The sequence below is a fragment of the Saimiri boliviensis genome, chromosome 14 (genome assembly GCF_048565385.1).
Source record: "Saimiri boliviensis isolate mSaiBol1 chromosome 14, mSaiBol1.pri, whole genome shotgun sequence".
NCBI lineage: Eukaryota > Metazoa > Chordata > Mammalia > Primates > Cebidae > Saimiri > Saimiri boliviensis.
In genome coordinates, this window is record NC_133462.1 from 53692553 (window position 1) to 53707857 (window position 15305).

Sequence of the window (15305 nt, forward strand, 5' to 3'; positions counted from 1 at the left end):
TAGGGTATCTTTGCTGGAGCAGTGTATTAGCTCAGTCTTGCATTGCTTTAAAGCAATACCTAAAACTGGGTAATTTATGAGAAAAGAGGTTGCACTGGCTCACTGTCCTGCAGGCTGTACAGGAAACGTGGCATCTGCTTCTGAGGAGGCAGCAGGAAGCTTCCAATCATGGCAGAAGGCAGAGGGAGGGGCAGGCCTGGCATGTGTAAGCAGGAGCAGGAGAATGGGGTGGGGGGAGGTGCCACACATTTTCAAATGACCAGATCTCATGAGAACTCACTCACTAGTAGGATTTGATCAGCTCACTCTGAATGAAACAGAAAATAGATACCATGAGCAGAGATTCTGGCAGCACCTGGGCCACATTTTCTTTTTTTAATCAACTCCTATTCCAAGCCGTTTGACTCTGCTAACCAAGGAGACTTTGGAACTCATGGAAAACTGGTATAATTGGAATATGAGTGTGTTAAAGTCACAGCAGAAGAACTGTGGCAAGGCAAGCTATGGGAGTAAAGCATTATTGCCTGGGAAGAAGGAGAATAAAGAAGTCGATTGCAGGACGACTCTAGCTTTCATGGATTTGTGGACTCACAGAAGAAGCTTTATATCTTCTGGACCTATCCTACAATTATTTTCACTTGTGTCGTAATTGCTATCTTCTTATATTTTGGAAAGCCTTAAGAAGAAGGATGACATTCTTCTGAGTGAATATACAAGGTGCCTCTGGCCCCTAGAGATTGAGAGGGGTGTGATGAATGAGTTCTTCTCTTCCTAGAGGCTGAAAGAGTTCAGTGGAACTAGAGAGTGAAGAGAATTCCTCCAGGTGCTTTGGCAAGAAACAGGCAACCCTCTAAACTGTGTGTCAGAACTATTCTGCTTTTCTTACCAATGAGATTCTGAACACTTTGGAAGCTCCAACCTTTAGATCTGAGCTGCATGAGACAAGAACTCAGAAAAGTTTCCCAGCAGTCAGAAAGGATGATCAGGCAGACTAATCAGAGCATATTTGCAGTGAAATAAAACTGCTTGTGGGGAGAGATAAAAATATAAAATACAACATTCAGAACACTTGAGATTAAAGAAAATCTGTCTTGTGCTAAAACAATAGCAAAAGCAAAATAAAACAAAAATCATTGTTTTAGGGTAATCAATATAATAGCTGGATTGAAAGAGAATGGCCAATATGGAAATCATAGTAAGTAACTTAAGAGGTCAAGCACAAGTAACATTTCTAATGATAAAGCAAAAATATAGAGAGACGGCTATCATGAGGGAAAAGATAAAAGGACCGAAGACTAGATTCATGAGATACAATGTAAACGTCAGAATTTTCAGAAGGAGAAAAAAAAAACAGAAATGGGAGAGATAATAAGTGAATAAATTGTTTAAGAAAATTCCCCGTACATGAAGAAAAAACTAAAGTCTGTACAGCAAACAGACTTTAAGAGTTCTAAACTGAATTGATGGATAAGGAAACAAATCTAACATTTTATCCTGGTGAAATTCCTAAAGTCAAGTTTTTTTAAATACAGAAGCCTCCAAACAGAAATAAAAGTTGTCTACAAGGTTTGTGGAGAAGGTATGTTTGGCATGGTATTTCTTATGAGTAATAGTTGTCTAGAAAAGGGGGAAAGGATTTATAACTCAAGAATTCTGTAACAATTTGAGATATTATTTATTCTAAAATACACAAGAGTTTAGAATACATACCACACAAATACCTTGCATGAAAAAAATTACTCGAAAAAAGACTCACACCAGTCAAAAGGGAATTCAAGAAAGAAGAGGGAGAAGGAAGATAGTGACCTATGTACCTATCCACCTATTGGCTCATTCATTTGTTTACCTACTTACTTACTCATTATCTGGTTTTCCATCTATTTTTTCTATCTTAATAAATAAAATCTAATAGTAGGTCATTTAATGCTAAATTTAAAAATCCTGAGGCCAGGCACAGTGACTCCCATCTGTAATGCCAATACTGTGGGAGGCTGAGGTGGGAGAATCACCTGAGCCTAACAGTTCAAGGATGAAGTGAGCTATGACTGTACCACTGCATTCCAGTCTTGGCAATAGAACAAGAGCCTGTCTTTTAAAAAATATCTTCATATTGAAACAGCATCTTGCAAAGAGTGGAGAGACCTAATATAATTATTTCTAAGGTTTTCATCTTCCTTTGTTATTGTTTTGAGGAATGTGAGAAAGATCAGAGAACACTGAGTGTTGATTAACACTGCGTGTCTATGTCAATTGGGAGCATAGTTGATCTTCTTAAAATAATAGTAGAGTCATAGATATCAAATTAGAAGATCAGGAAAAAGGAAAAACATTAAGAGGACGGAAAACTATAATTGAAACAAGACAAAAAAAAGAAAAAGCAAAATAAATTGGCTCAAATAAAACAATAAGAGAAAGAAAAAAAGAAAAGAAAAAATGTAAGCCAATAATCAACGTGAGATATACTAATCTCTACTCTAAATGAGAATGGAATGAATTTTGCCATTAAAGGTAGACTCTCACATTGAGTAAACATAACACCAATGTACATAATGCTTACAAAGTCACACTTAGAACAGTTGGTAAGGAGAATTAGACAGTCAAGGAGTAAACAAAAAGAAAAAATATAAAGAAAAAGTGGAAGACTTGAAGTGACTATCAGAAAAGGTGACATTTAAGGCTAAAAAAAATACAAGAACCATGGATGGCCATGATATAATGATAAAAAGCTACTACAAATTGCCAAGTTCCAACAGTCGTCGAATAGAGAGCATGACACTGTGTACCGGCGTGAACAAAGTCAGAACTGTGACTATAAAGAAGCGTTACAGAGCAGGCCTCCAGCGTGGCAATCTCCTCATCTTGATGGCATGGAATCTCCAACTGCCTTGAGGACAGGTTTAAGGTAACAAAGTAAGTGATTTTAAGTAGTGTACTCATTGTCTACATGCAAATGTGGAATGAAAATAGGTTAAAACAAATGTTATTTACACATGTCTAGTTGAGGCATGTCCAACAAAAATGTGTCATGTAAACCTGAGAAGAAAGACCATGTTAAGGGCTAGCCTCAGACAAAATCACAAAATAACAGAACTCACAAATATATACTTTTTTGTCACTTCTACGCTCCACCCAGATGCGCAGTAAACCACCTACCTACTCAGAGCTAGCAGCTTTGTGAGTGTTCTGAAAATAATCTTGTCTTCGTTCTATTTACTAGCAAGGGAAATGGAAGAGAATTGACTGACTCCGTTCAGAGCACTAATTTATCTTTAGTCTTACAAATAATCAGATAATATAACTGCAATCGCCTTTCTGCCTACACATAAAGCTAACCCATTCAAACTGAAGAGGCAGCATTGATTCTCTCTTCCTTCTTAAGAGTTAGGCAAAAATAAAACCAGCTTAATCCATTCTGTTAATTGTTTAATGTATAACATATAATATGCTTATTGACTTTTGTTCTTAAGGAAGAAAACTCTGAAGATTAAAAATGGGGCAGAAAACCAAAATGATTTAGCGGGAACACACAATTGACTAAGAGATAAATATATAGAGAAAGATAGATTAAACAGCTTCTATTATAGCTAATCTATGAGACAGCATGTTTATGTAAAATAAGCATATTTAACTTCATGTTAACTTTCAAAATCATACTGAAAGTCTGTCCTCAATTTCCATGTGCCTGAGTGGTATAATGGGAAGAAAATAGTACTTGTTATATTAACAAAACACTTTTAATTTTAAGTTTTACTTGAAATTTTGAAGTGATATAAAAAACACAACGTGAAAACAGTGCATGTCATTATGTATGTTTCTGAGATACTCCTTTGTTATTTATTAAAACTTTTAAGGGGAAGAGAAAAGTACAACAGATTTTCAAGGGGGAGGAAAAAGATGAATTCTTATATGGGTCAGAATATACTTGAACTGAAAGTAAAAATCAATCCAGATTACCACTGTCTTCACTTTCATTATAATTCTTTGTAGTTATAATTTCTAGAGAAAATAAAGAAAAAGTGGTTGGTAACAAAATGCTCAAGATGTATATACCTTTTCCATTATTGCAAGATGTCAAGGGGTCAAGGGCAAGGGTGTCCACGTTCTTAGTGGAAAGAGATGTGAATTGCATTCCATTTTCCATCACCAACTTGCCTGGTGGTCTTGGGTGAGAAAATTTATCTCACGAAGCCTCAGTTTCTTCAACTGTGAAATGATAGGGTTAGACTAGAGAAAAACTATAGTTCATTTCAGCCCTAAAATGACTAGGATTATAGTGTCATAGCTAAGTAGAGATATCGGGGCAGCCTTTAATTATTGGTGGTGTTACCAGTGCTTAAGCCATATGGAACTTCTTCAACCTTGGCTATATCTATCACAGAACAAAAGCTTGCCATTTAAAAGAAAAACTTTCCAAAATATTTCTCATGCTTGCTCTTCAAGTTTATTTCTAAAGGGGACCAAAAGCCATTTTCCGTAATTAGTAACAAACTACATTTTCTTTAAGGAATAGTAGTAAGGGTGACACAGAATAAGAAAGAGATCCCCAAAGGGAAGGTTCTTCCCAAATATTACCATAAGAGTTGGATCATAAAATGATTAGAAGTGGAAATTATACCTGTATAGTTAGTTTGGGCTTCTCTTGAAAATTGAATTCCAACAGTGTTTTTATTTTAATTTGGCGAAAAATGATTGCAGAAACTTAATGAGACATGTAGTCCTCCTCTTTGATTAAAATTACGCAAGATGTTAGAACTACAAGCACAAATCCTTCCATTCGTCTTTCACTTTCTTGTTTTCTAAGAAGAGAATGCCAACAACATGGATTCCCCCCCACCCCCCGTCCTTCTCTTATGCACTACACGAAAAATCTGGTGCTACCTAATTATTTCCTCAGCCTAAGCAATAATAATAATGAGCATTTGTTGAGTACTTACAATGTAGGTTCTAACCTAAGTATCACACAAGTGTTACTTAATTTATTCCTTATAACAATCTAGAAGGTAGATATCATTGTAACCTACCATCTGTAGATGAGGGAGCCGAAGGTCAGAGTGGGCCCAGTGTTGCATGGACAGGAAGCAATGTGGCCACCTGGCTTTAGAGCGTGCGTGCTTACCCACCAGAGGATACTTCCTCTCCACCCTACAGCACACATGGAAACAAGAGGTGAAAATCTTAAAACGAAGCTCAGTTGAATTATATAGATCCTTATTGTAAGTTCCAAATAAAATTCTGGTGGTAAGCTATTTAAAGTTCCAATTCCAAGTACAGGGATGTCCATGGAAGGTTTTATATAGTATGTGTAGAACCTGTCCATGGCTGGGTTTTCTTTTGTTCAGTTTTCTATCTCGGCACCTGGCATATGGTAAATAATCTCTGTGTCTTTATTGTATAAATGAGTATTTTAACACAGTATTGGAATGCAAGTTTTAATCTGAATCAATCTGTTTTAGATCTGTTTTGTATACACGTTTAACTTGATACTTTTGAAGCATCTCACTTCAAAAGTATGTAATTTAAATAGTATGAACTGAACTAACAGTTTTTTACACTGTGAGAAGACACAAAACTATTAGAGATTGTTAATAACAATGATAACAAATTCAGTTTGTTCACTATTTGATCTTCTTTTCAATGAAGCCTTTCATGTTTTATTTGAGGAGAAAAGAAGAATGCCAAAACCCATGTGGGTTCCCTCTTCAGTCTAACATGTACTTTTCTGAAATAACAAATGTAACTGAGAAGCTTGCCTGAGTGGCATAAAAGAGTCAGCTAATTGGTAGTCAGCCTTTCTTTTTATAGTTGACTATATGTCTAAATGTTGATTTAGGAGAAAGATACATTTTTACTAAAGAAAGCCCTGTATGCTATATTAAAAGTGTGATGACTTTGCTTTTTTAAAGAATCCATAAGCCACACCCATCTTCTCTGAAAAGTTCAGGCTACCATGTGGCTTTCTAGTGTACAAAACTCCTTCTTTCTTGTTAGATCTCTTTCCTAAGTCGGTATTTGCACGTTGACCCAAACAGATTGGTCTAGCTTATATATCAGTGACAGCAACCAGTCATTTTCTTAGAATATTGTAACTTCTTTTATTCTTATAACTTTTTTTCCCTTAACTCTGAAGTTTTTCTAAAAGCCCCTTTTTTTACATCTTTCAGTTTAAAAGCCAACTTTTTAAATGAAGATTTAGAGACCATATTTCCAATAATGTTGCAAAACAGAGGCTCTTATAGCAGCATAAATTATAAATGTGAGATAATCAAATTTTCTAGAGAAACAAAACTCAATATTTATAAAAATACCAATTCTCACATATTAGTTATATTTTACAACATTTAAAAAGTAACGTTTGTCTTTCATTAAATAATATTTATCATCAGCCCACCAGTCACTTGATTTTTTTTTTTTTTTTTTTTTTTGGGACGGAATTTCGCTCTCGTTACCCAGGCTGGAGTGCAATGGCGCGATCTCGGCTCACCGCAACCTCCACCTCCTGGGCTCAGGCAATTCTCCTGCCTCAGCCTCCTGAGTAGCTGGGATTACAGGCACGCGCCACCATGCCCAGCTAATTTTTTTTTTGGTATTTTTAGTAGAGACTGGGTTTCACCATGTTGACCAGGATGGTCTCGATCTCTCGACCTTGTGATCCACCCGCCTCGGCCTCCCAAAGTGCTGGGATTACAGGCTTGAGCCACCGCGCCCGGCCCACTTGATTTTTAAAAATACCTTTTCAGTACTCTATTGAACAATAAAAGTAATGAAGCATTTGAATCACATGCTTTCATTAAAACATAGACAATGCAAAATAAAATCTGTAATTGTAAAATTAAGCTGGTGGTCATGAAGTACTTTTGAAACTTTGTGTGCTTCTGTATTGATTTTTTTTTACATTTGTAATAAAATGCAGACCCATTTTAAGGAGAAAAATGACTAATAAGATGAGAAAATTATTTTTAAATATAAATATAACTTTTGCTGTTTCTTTTATCATTCACAACTTTGTTTCTCATAAGTGTTTTTTTGTTTAAAATTATTCATAAATGGCATAAAATATCAACTTCAAAAATATAATGTATTGAAGATGAGACTCTCTCTCCATATATGTACATATAAATCTGTATATACGCATACACACACACACATATACCACACTTAAATAGCTGCTAATTCCGCCAGTACAAACAGATAGTTTTTCTCTAGTCTATCTTCTGTGTATCAATCAATAAGTTATGTATGGAATACATAGTATCTCTTTATTATTCAAAAATCCTCGTGAAATAGATATGACAATTTTATTTCTACTGATGAGGAAATAGGCTTAGAGAGTTTGAGTAATTGGCTCAAGTCACCTAGCAAATGAGAGAAAAAGCCAAAATTAAGCTACAGCAAGCCCTCTGTATCTTAACATTCCACTCATTCCTCCAAAACATCTACTAAATGCCATGTACTGTATCTATGACGCTTCCTTTTGCTTGAATGTGGCTGATAGCCATCCAAAATAAATATACGTACACAAAGGATGACAGCTCAGATGAAAATTAAGCAGGGCGCCATTGTGGGTGATGACCAGAAGATGGCAACTACTTTTTGGTTGTGACCAACAAATACTTCTCTAATAAGGTGGTATTTAAGCTAAGATTTGTGTGTCAAGGAGGAAATAAGCATAAGAAGATAACGGGGGAGCAGCTGTGACCATAATGCAGAGGTAAATCTTCAGCTATTCAAGGACATTCAAGGACCAGAACTTTACCGGTATAGCGATCACACCCTGAATTAGGGAAGAATGATCTGCATTAACATTAGAGAGGTCGAGGCAGGGACCAATCAAGTAGAGTGTTGAGCAGTCAAGTAATCTGGTTTATCCCAAGTGTTGTGGAGAGATATTGGAGTGTTTTAAGTAGAAGAATGGCATCATCTGGGTTTCATTTTAAGTGGATGACTCTAGCTGTTCTGCTGGAAGTGGATGTAGGAAGGGAAAGGAGATCAAATCTATATTCATAATAATTACATGTGGATACTTAGATGTGTAGATTCACGGAAAATTATAGGCATGTTGAATTTAAGACACTTACATTTTAAAGAATATACTCATATTAATAATCTTGAAATTATCACCTTGCACAAAAGCACAAAATTAGAGTATATGCTTTAAAAATGTCCCATTCAGTGAAAAGCTATTGAAAACATATTTGTAGATTTTTAAAAGTATTTTAGCAAACAGCATTATGAAAAGTATGTTTACAATAACGTAGAATTTAATGTGTTGCTTTAAATAACGTATGTTATGGCTTTTTGGACAATAGCACTTCACAGGGTTTATGACTCAGGCTTTAAAGTAATATTCCAAAATGACAACACAAATTCTAGCGAGTGAACACGCTTTTGATGTAGACTGATTCGATAGCACTTTCTGACTGCTAATGGAATGTTTGACACTTAAAAGAAAGCACATTAGGTACTAAAGCATTAATTTGTTGTGAAGCTTTGATTATTTCTTTTATTTTTGATATTTTTAAGATAGAATACCACTTTTAAATCTCTGATCACAAAAGATCATTTTCATACTATTCTTAGCACTTTAGAGCTGTTTATCAAACACATTTGATGTGATATTTGGTCCTGCCAGGGTTATATAGTACAGATCTAAAAATGTTCTTTTTTAAAACCACAATTCTGCAAATAAATAATATTTAAATAGATGAAAATTTAGAAAAGTGTCCTGAGTCTTCATTACAACTAAGCAATTTTCAGAACAATTTTATATGTTTGATACACTGGTACTTACTGCTGTTATGAAATCAGTTAATTAGTATAGAATAAAGATATAATCATGATTTCTCAATATAGACTGAACTAGTATATGAAAACACATTCCTGGAAGAAAACATGTATGTATAAATCTGCTTATATTATAATGATATTACCATATGTAATATTAAACATTATTCCAAATCTCTTTACCATTTAGCAATTCTTAGGAAAGTACTGCTACCTTTCACATACAGCATGGATGTGCCACAAAGCGTGAGCACAGCCCTAGACTATCTTCCTGTTAATAGAAAATTCCCGGCCAGGCGCGGTGGCTCACGCCTGTAATCCCAGCACTTTAGGAGGCCGAGGCGGGTGGATCACAAGGTCAAGAGATCGAGACCATCCTGGTCAACATGGTGAAACCCCGTCTCTACTAAAAATACAAAAAATTAGCTGGGCATGGTGGCACGTCCCTGTAATCCCAGCTACTCAGGAGTCTGAGGCAGGAGAATTCCCTGAACCCAGGAGGCGGAGGTTGCAGTGAGCCGAGATCGCACCATTGCACTCCAGCCTGGGTAACAAGAGCGAAACTCCGTCTCAAAAAAAAAAAAAAAAAAAAAAAAAAAGAAAGAAAGAAAGAAAATTCCTTTCATTTCATTTATTATTTTTATAGATTTTTAAAAGAGTTAAACAAGGTTAAATTTGTTTTGTGCTTTTATGTGTGTTAATGAAAATCATTCTGCCAATACAGGCAGCAGTTATGAGTGTAGCAGATAGAATGTTCATTACTAATAGACGACAAATACTGTAGACCATGGAGAAGTAAAGCTAAGCTGCTTTCCTTTTATTTTAATAATAAGGCCCTCATAAAACCTTTAGAAAACTATTATCATTTACATAAAAATTAATTTCTATTTTTTCTAATATTATGTATTTGTGTTATGCCTTTAGAATAACTTCTTACATTTCACAGTTCAAAGGAGTTGGAGCAGATTTTGAAAAAACAAATAATTAGCAGTTTGAGTCTATCTGTCTGCAGTATTTACTAGTCTGATCAATTGCTCACTAAGCTTGTTATTTTACAAAACAAAAAGCACATATTTTAATTTTCCTAGGATTAAAATGTTTAGGCTCAAATATTTTATAAAATTTTATTTAGTAAAAGTATTTATTGAGCTATTAACATGTTCAAAGCAATGTGTTGGATCCCTTGTTATTAAAGACGAATAGAATACAAATTCTGCCTTTTAGAAGGTTATGGTCTAAATGAGAAGATAAGCACCTAAAATAAAAATGGGGAAGAAGTACATTCTTAGAAGCATATCTAGTAAGGTGATGTTGGAGTTGAGAGATGGGACAGATTGCTTCCCAAGACACGGAAACTTCTTGGAGTAATTGGCATTGAGTTCTAATATGTGGTAGAATTAAAATACATGATCATATAGAGAAAGACTTTTCAAGGATAACACAAAAGCAAAAGGTGAGAAGTAGTTTTCTATTGCAGAGTAAGCAATTGTCACTAATTTGCAGCTTAATATAACACACATTTGTTACCTCAAACTTTCTGTGGATCTGGAACCTGGGAAGGGCTTAGCTGAGTTCTCTGGGGTGAACAAGATTGCAATAAGAATTTGTTTGGAAGTGTAGTCTCATCTAAACCTCAACTGGAGAAGGATTCGTTTTTGTTGGCAAAATTTAATTCCTCGCAGTTGAAGGACTGAGAACTTCAGAGTCTTGTTGATATTCCACTGGAGACCATCCTCAGCTTTCAGAGGCCACCCTGTGGCAAGTCCCTTGTCACGGTGGTCATCCAGCCTACAGCCTACAGCCTACAGCATGGCAGTTTAGTTCTTTAAGTCCAGCCAGGAAAAAACTAAACTTTATAAGACGATTCCACAGTCTTCTCTATGTAATCATTAACACGTGATCGCATTACTCCTAGCTTATTTGCAGTATCCTATTGGTTAGAAACAAGTCACAGGTCATGGTCATACTCAGGGACAGTACTATTCAAGGCCATAAGTATCAGGAGATAAGGATGATGGGGGCCACGATAGAGTCTATCCACCACCAAGTGGAAGGTCAAAGTTCTCGTTTAGCTGAAGGACACGTGTCCTGTGACACATGTACACAGGACAATCAGGTTGCAAAAGCAGTTTGGGTTCAGGTTGTGGAAAGAATTGAATGTGCTACACTGGAGTTGAACATTATATTTTACATACAAGAGAAAAGCATTTTTACATTTTTGAATAGTAGAGCAAACTTAATGGAAAGAGGCTTCAGAAAGTTTAATCTGGAAGTGAATCACAAAATGAATAAGGAAAACATAATTGGTTTAGAAATAAAAGTTAATATATTAACTTGTTGAAGGAATGAATTTAATAATGAGTATTGTTATAGAAAACATGACTGTAGAATTAGAATTTAAAATGAAACTTTTGTTTCTTAAACTGAATTACAAAAGGGAAGGGTGATCAGTAACTCACCAGTTCCTTACTAGGTGAAAATTACAGACTTCCCTTTATCCACACATAAAATGTAAGATGTTGTTTGGGAATGTCTATACAAGAAGGAAAGGTGGGTCTGTGAGACACTCAGATGTGGAAAATGAGACTTTATATTACTCATCAAGGGGAAGAAAGTGAACCTTGTAAACATAAGTTACCATCTTTAAAAGATTATATATTTAAAAAGAATAACAGTAGTATGTCTAGGAAAATATTGAGTATGTATCATTTTGTGTAATTAAAAAAAATTTCACTCTCCCTTTTACAGCACCATCAAATTAAAGAAAAGCTGATTTTTTCATAAGCATCATATAAGGGAAGTGGAAATCAGGATAAAGAAATATGACAGATGGAAATAAATAGAAGTTCATAATAAAGAGACATCAGAGAGAGATAATAGTAATAACTGACATTTTTAGTCTAGGTAATTAAGAGGTTAGTGATAACCAGAAAGATATGTTCAAGAAAGAGTAGGTTTTAGGACCACAAGAAAAATACTAGTTTATATATACTAAATGTAAATGGTTTCCAGAATTGCTGCTGAAGATGTACCATGCATGCTAGAAGCCACGGGCAGTCAGGAGGAGAAAAGTGGATTCTTGGAAGTCATTAGGTAAAGGTGACAGTTAAGAGCATTAGACTGAGCAAAGTTACCAAGGAAGTGAGTGTAGTGAGAGAGAAAAACAAAGACTGTGAACAAATCTTTATGAAGTATCTGTATCTCAAAGATGAGGAAGCAGAACTGGAAGAACTTGAGAGAGAGAAACAGAAGCCGTGATTCTAAAGGTAGCTACAAATAACAGAGAAAGGGTGGAGTAGTAGCTCAAAAGAGAGAATCATCTAAGTAAGAGTTGCAAAGGTGAACTTTTGAGTGATCAAGCGAATATTGCAGCAAGCAAGTCTAAAGTAATAAGACAACAGATCCTGGAGAGGATGTGGAGAAGTAGGATCACTTTTACACTGTTGGTGGGAGTGTAAATTAATTCAACCATTGTGGAAGACAGTGTGGCGATTCCTCAATGACCTAAAAATAAAAATAGAAATCCCATTTGACCCAGCAATCCCATTACTGGTTATATAACCAAAGGATTATAAATCATTCTACTATAAGGACATATGCACACCAATGTTCACAGCAGCACTGTTTACAATAGCAAAGACCTGGAACCAACCCAAATGCCCATCGATGATAGACTGGATAGGGAAAATGTGGTACATATACACCATGGAATATTACGTAGCCATCAAAAATGATGAGTTTGTGTACTTTGTAGGGACATGAATGAACATGGAAACCATCATTCTCAGCAAACTGACACAAGAGCAGAAAATCAAACACCACATGTTCTCACTCATAGGCGACTGTTGAACAATGAGAACACATGGACACAGGGAGGGGAGCACTACACACTGGGGTCCGCTGGGGGGAAATGGGGGAGGGATGGGGGTGGGGAGGTGGGAAGAGACAGCATGGGGAGAAATGACAGATACAGGTGAGGGGAAGGAAGGCAGCAAACCACACTGCCATGTGTGTACCTATGCAACAATCTTGCATGTTCTTCACATGTACCCCCAAACCTAAAATACAATAAAAAAATAGCCTATAGCAAAAACTTTCTCTGTTAGAACTTCAAAAAAAAAAAAAAAGAAGAAGAAGAAGAAGACATGGGACAAACACAAAGTGAAATGCATGTGACACACATAAATAACTGACTTTAAAAGAGATACATCTTTAAAAAACAGTATTCTTATGGAAAATACACTGCAATCTTGAGTTGGTCCGCAGGTGCCAGTTTGTGATCTCTAGTCCATAGTAATATATAATCCAGAGAAGACAAGTAGAATGAAGTTGAAGAAAACTACTGTTTTGCAAGTAAGAGTTTCTTGGTCATCTCTTTGTGAGAGCCATTTTATTAAATGGTGGAAGCAGAAACTGAAGCGTAAGATATAAGGAAACAGAGGGTGATCAGGACACAAAACCGTTATCTGGTTTTACAGTAATGTAAAACTTGGAAAAACTCTGTCATGTAGTCGTGAAAACAGCCATGAGAAGGTTATGGCTGTTCACAGGCAACAGCGGGAATGAGGAGCCAATACAACAGTCAGAACTGGGAGTGGGGTCAGCAGTGGTGGCCAAGGAAGCAGCAGTTCAGCCATACCTATTGGATTGCATCTTGCTGGTTTGCAGGTTACTTCAAAACCACTAACCATTCCACCTCACCAGCTTCCCCACAGGTTTCGGAAACCACCCAGTTTTTCAGTGAATAATTTACCTTGGGAAGGTGAAGGGAAGTTATTAAAGGGGCAGTGGCTTGATCAGCTACTTGGGTGATGGAGGTTTGATTTTTTTTTTTTTTTTTTTTTTTAAGACAGAGTCTCTCTGTTGCCCAGGCTGGAGTGCAGTAGCACAATCTCGCTCACTGCAACCTCTGCCTCTGGGGTTCAAGCGATTATCCTGTCTCAGTCTCCTCAGTAGCTGGGATTACAGGCACCTACCACCATGCCGGGCTAATTTTTGTATTTTTTTTAGTAAAGACAGGGTTTCACCATGTTGGCCAGGATGGTCTTCACTCCTGACTTCATGATCCACCTGCCTTGGCCTCCCAGAGAAACTGCTGGGATTGCAGGCACGAGCCACTGCACCCAGCCTGAGTTTTTATTCTTAGAAGACATGAGTCATGCACAGTTGTGGAATGGATGGGGACAGCCATGGTAAGGAGTTATATTCCAGAAACAAGAGGACAGTCTGGTGGAATCAGGCCCTGGAGCAGGACCACAGGGACTGGATCCCAGGCATAGGTAGAGACATGAGCTTTTGAGATAGAATATGGTACTCTGCTGTTGACAAAATTCAACAGCCCTTCATGCTAAAAACTCTCAATAAACTAAGTATTGATGGAACATATCTCAAAATAATGAAAACTATTTATGACAGACCCACAGCCAATATCATACTTAACAGACAAAAACTACAAGCATTCCTTTTAAAAACTGACACTAGACAAGGATGCCCTCTCTCTCCACTCCTATTCAATATAGTATTGAAAGTTCTAGTCAGAGCAATTAGGCAAGAAAAAGAAATAAAGGACATTCAATTAGGAAAAGAAGAAGTCAAATTGTCCCTTTGTGCAGACGACATGATTGTATATTTAGAAGACCCCATTGTCTCAGCCCAAAACCTCCTTAAGCTGATAAGAAACTTTGGCAGAGTCTTAGGATACAAAATCAATGTGCAGAAATCACAAGCATTCCTATACACCAACAATGGACAGAGAGGCAAATCATGAGTGAACCCCCATTCACAATTGCTACAAAGAGAATAAAATACCTAGGAATACAACTAACAAAGGATGTAAAGATCTCTTCAAGGAAAACTACACACCACTGATCAAGGAAATAAGAGAGGACACAAACAGACAGAAAAACATTCCATGCTCATGGTTAGGAAGAATCAATATCGTACCATACTGCCCAAAGTAATTTATAGAGTCAATGCTATCCCCATCAAGCTACCTCTGACCCTCTTCACAGAACTGGGAAAAAACCACCTTAAACTTCATATGGAACCAAAAGAGAGCCCACATAGCCAAGACAATACTAAGCAAAAAGAGCAAAGCTAGAGGCATCATGCTACCTGACTTCAAACTATACTACAAGGCTACAGTAATCAAAACAGCATGATACTGGTATCAAAATAGAGATATAGACCAATGGAACAGAACAGAGGCCTCAGAAACAATGCCACACCTCTACAACCATCTGATCTTTGACAAACCAGACAAAAACAAGCAATTGGGAAAGGATTCCCTGTTTAATAAATGGTATTGGGTAAACTGGCTAGCCGTATGCATGAAGCTGAAACCGGACCCCTTCTTTATACCTTATACAGAAATTAACTCCATATGGATTAAAGATTTAAACTAAGAACTAACACCAAAAAAAACCTGGGAAGAAAATCTAGACAACATCATTCAGGACATATGTACAGGCAAGGACTTCATGACTAAAACACCAAAAGCAATGGCAACAAAACCCAAAATAGAT

At 36.5% G+C, this 15305-nt stretch overlaps 2 long non-coding RNA genes across 2 annotated transcripts in view; one reads left to right on the plus strand and one right to left on the minus strand.

The window, feature by feature from the left end:
- LOC141581191 (uncharacterized) overlaps positions 1–10637 on the minus strand; it is a 60047-nt gene extending 49410 nt beyond the window's left edge. Inside the window, exon 1 of the long non-coding RNA XR_012513720.1 lies at positions 10309–10637. This is a non-coding gene — a long non-coding RNA (uncharacterized LOC141581191). The remainder of the gene's footprint in view (positions 1–10308) is intronic.
- LOC104652914 (uncharacterized) overlaps positions 7528–15305 on the plus strand; it is a 30994-nt gene continuing 23216 nt past the window's right edge. Inside the window, exon 1 of the long non-coding RNA XR_746202.1 lies at positions 7528–7708. This is a non-coding gene — a long non-coding RNA (uncharacterized LOC104652914). The remainder of the gene's footprint in view (positions 7709–15305) is intronic.